Source organism: Limulus polyphemus, unplaced genomic scaffold (genome assembly GCF_000517525.1).
Source record: "Limulus polyphemus unplaced genomic scaffold, Limulus_polyphemus-2.1.2 Scaffold455, whole genome shotgun sequence".
Lineage (NCBI taxonomy): Eukaryota > Metazoa > Arthropoda > Merostomata > Xiphosura > Limulidae > Limulus > Limulus polyphemus.
In genome coordinates this window covers 334,810-339,111 of record NW_013666065.1, presented here as the reverse complement: position 1 = coordinate 339,111, position 4,302 = coordinate 334,810, and positions in this window count along the sequence as shown.

The window sequence follows — 4,302 nt, the reverse complement described above, 5'->3', positions numbered from 1 at the left end:
CATTAACAACCTGATTGAAGATGGAAAAGCATCATCGATAAGAAGGGAGACTATTTCATTTAATAAAGCTTTTGTTTTGATATATAAGTTGATGGTTTTTTCACCTAAAAAAGTGACATTAATTTCTTGACGACCTAATAGCTACTGATTTCGAAGCGTGACTGAACGCAAGTGAACATTTGACTTGTGAGAGAGGAACTTTGTACATTTAAGTTGTATTTATTGTTTTGTCAATAATGCCAAGAGATATACCCAACTTCTTACATTGTTTTCTTTATGTCAGAAGGCTGTAATTTATAACAATAGCTTTCACTTTGTGGAAGAGGGCGTTGCTCCAAGTAGACTTGGGATGTGATTTCGAAGATAAATGCGGTTCTAAACTCTCTGCTGTGAGAGTTTTACCGCTTCCCTGGAAGATAACTGCTGTTCCAAACACTCTGCTGTGAGAGTTTTACCGCTTCCGTGGAAGATAACTGCTGTTCCAAACTCTCTGCTGTGAAAGTTTTACCGCTTCCGTGGAAGATAACTGCTGTTCCAAACACTCTGCTGTGAGAGTTTTACCGCTTCCGTGGAAGATAACTGCTGTTCCAAACACTCTGCTGTGAGAGTTTTACCGCTTCCGTGGAAAACACTGGCAGCTCATCTCCCTTTTTTAATTTTTTGTGTCTAGTGCTGAACGGTTATTACATTTGCAATTACATTCGATATTTGTAAATAATTACGATATTTATTATCTAACTAGATCATTATTTAGAAAAAAGATAGCATGTGGTAACAAGACATAGAAACAAGTTTCCTGATTAAAGATATTTTTAAACAAATAAATAACTAATAACGAAAAATAACTAAGAGCAGATCAATATACATATAAAATAGCCAGTTATGACTAATAGAAGAACAAAAACATTGTTTAGGTAATTTAACGTTTTAACATGTTTAACATGTCTTAGTGAAGCAAGTTCTAGTGGATGAATAACCACTTTCACACAGTTCCTGGAACCAGACTCTCTCTCCGAGATTTGTTTAATTAATAAAATAGAAAATGGTAATTTTAATTTTACCTAGTTGAATTCTTCGGATAATTGTGCTTTCATCTATAAAGATGTGTCTGTATATATATTTAAGTTTTTACACATCTTGTATTACTGAGCAAGAATATTTTTTTCTTATTACAGACTCTAATCGGGTGTTTTGCTGCCCTTGTGAAAATATTGCGAGTTTATTTCTAACAAATAACAACATTCATCAAGACGTTTAAGATGCATTCTGGGAGATTATTTCGAACAGGACAGCTTGTCTCTTGTTTGCATTGCTTCGAGACTCTCCTAGAATTAGAGCATTCCAGAGTGATTTGACGTGTAAGCACTCACGATTGTTATCAAATGAACTCAATTAACCCAACTCACTGATATTTTTTGGAGTAAAAATAACCACGAAAAAGAATAATACCATACAAAAGTCTACAAACGTATAGTAATTATTTAATGTTTTTTATTTTTAGTGCCCAGTGCAACATTGAGAAGAAAAAAGGTTGTTCGTTTCTGTTTTCCTGTAAGCTCTGTAGATGCAGTATAAAAAAGTGACGAGAGAAATGGCTCTGAGTGTTTTCTTTTTCCATGAATGAGCATAAAAACTCAACAATACTAATCGAATTAAAATGTAGGAGTTAAATAATCGTATAGATTCGATTTCTGTATATATTTTAATAACAGAAAACTAATAGAAATTTAAATTAATTGCTCAGAGCTAATTGTGTCTTTTCCATCTACTATGCGAATGTGATTCCGCGGAAGGAGTTGTGGTATATTCTTCTCGCATGAACTGATGAGTGGTCGACAATTGATCATAAACTAAAGATATGGAAGCCAAAGCTGTCGCTCACGTCTCTACGGCTGTTATATCCAGCGATACGTTACTTCAATAGCATACAAAAACTATTTTGATGAAATGGAATTAATACTCCGTACTTGAAAGATATAAAAAAACAATAATTCTGAAACGTAATACTAAATTTTGCCCACAGATGTGACTAAAGCTTCAGTTGTTAAAACTATTTTTGCTATTCTGTGAATATTTTGAGTACGTTCCATTAACGTTAAAAATCGATTTTTCGTAATTTAGATTCTCCTGTCCTCTCTAGTTGTATATGGGGCTGCTCCACTTCATGTGTTATTGACCAGTTGATGTAAATACGTATTAACGTTACAGCCAGCACTTTAACTCTTGCTAAGTCTTTCTTACCACTTATGAGAGGTAGTCGATATCTTGTAGGGAGCACGTTGCAGTTTTCCCAGCCACTGTAGAAACTCTTTGGAGTATAATTTATTGTTTCCAAGTAATTTAATTTCACTGCACAAACCAATTAAAGGATAATTAGAATTTGTCGTACGTTATCAAAACCAGTACTATAAAACGACATTAATTACTCCCTCAGTTCGTTTCTAAATAAGACATCAGTTGTATGATATAAAATATAAGATAGTATTAATTCAGCTTATGGTAGATATATTGATCACACGCAATCTTGTCTCAGTTCTCGGTGAGCCACAAAGTTTAATGTACACTGAATTGTTCACGAACCATAAGAAGAACTCAAACAGACATCTGGATTTGTCACTTGTGTAGAAAGCCAGTGGATGAATGGAAGCAAGCCAATCACAGCAGGGTGCCATGGAGTAGCTACAAATGGCCCATATTATCGTTAGTAGAATGTGGAACTGCTTCCAAACCATTAGAACAACTTCCCGAACACCTGAACAAGGCACACCATTATCCTCAACACGAACAGACTTCTGCAGATTTTGGCTCGCTGCAATCGTGAGATGCCTGCTCAGATGTTCATAGCCGCATCTGGGTGCCATGTCAGTGAAACGATGATTAGGAATAGACTTCACAAGATCGACTTGTATGCCATTCGCCTAATAATATACATTCCGCTCACAGCATCTACAGAAGAGTTCATCTACAATGAAATCAAGAACACATTTAGTAAACCAACGACATGTGAAACAGATTAGACGAACTTTACCCTACAGCCAGGAAACTTGGGCAGAGTTTCAATCAGATCGAATCCCATTTTCAAGCGAGAGCGTGATGTATACAGAAGTATACTGTGTGCAGGAATAAATAATGGTGAATGTACCAGCTCTGCATTCTTCGACATGTTACGCTTAATATTACATATAAAAGATAGCGATACTTCGTATTGAAATAAAATGTCATTAACTGTAAGGATGTAAGCTACCACTACAATATTTTCATTTACGAGTTTAAATTGAATGACTAATCAGATCAGATGAATGATTACGAAATAATTTATTTGCATAAAGTGAAATTAGGGAGATGATTGACATTACTTTATAACTGTGATTTTGACTTATGTTTACTAAGATATTATAAATTTAATTATTATTTAATTATATTTTCATTTAATTACTGTTATAGCTTACCATCGAAGGAAAAATATCTGAACATGGCCAAAATAAAGAACAGTAAGAAATAAATTTAACCAAAGGTGAAAGAAACGTTTCCGCAGTGATGATTTAACACATTGTATAGGGGTATAAAAAAGGAACTATGCGCAAGTGGTATTAACCGTGTGACTGTTAATCTAGAAGCTACATCTCTACAGTATGTTAATAAACTACAGAACAAAAATAGAAATCGCCAAAAATGTGACCGAATATTATTTGGAGGAAAATATTAAGAAACAGAATAGCAGGTTTCTTACATCACCCATAGTTGTTTCGTCCGAACTCTTTTCAGCTCCTTAAAGGAAGGGCTTACAACGCTAGAAACCGGGTTTCGATACCCGTGGTGGGCAGAGCACAGATAGCCCTTGTATAGCTTTGTGCATAATTAAAAACAAACAAACAAACCTTAAAGGGAAATCACTCTTCGAAAATGTTTGATTTGAAGACCTTTATAATGAACGAAGACGTTTAATTCTTATATTGAATTAAAGTGGTGTTTAATTTTTGGTTTATTGCTAACACTTTAAAATTTTACTTATCAAGGAACTAGAGGTTTAGGCCTAAAACATGGCGGTTTGAAACCCAACAATAAAACTTAACGGAACATTTTTCAAATTTGGCTGTTGAAGACAAATATTGGGCAGATTATACATCTAACATAAAAGTAATTTTAGATACCTTTTATAATACTATTAAAACAACCAAACCAGTTTTTACAAGGAAATAAAAATACATTAATCAATTACATTATTTAAATAACCAATTTATCACTCTTATCCGTAATATACATACAACTTTTGCCCGTTGTTCTAACAACGTTAAAACGGCT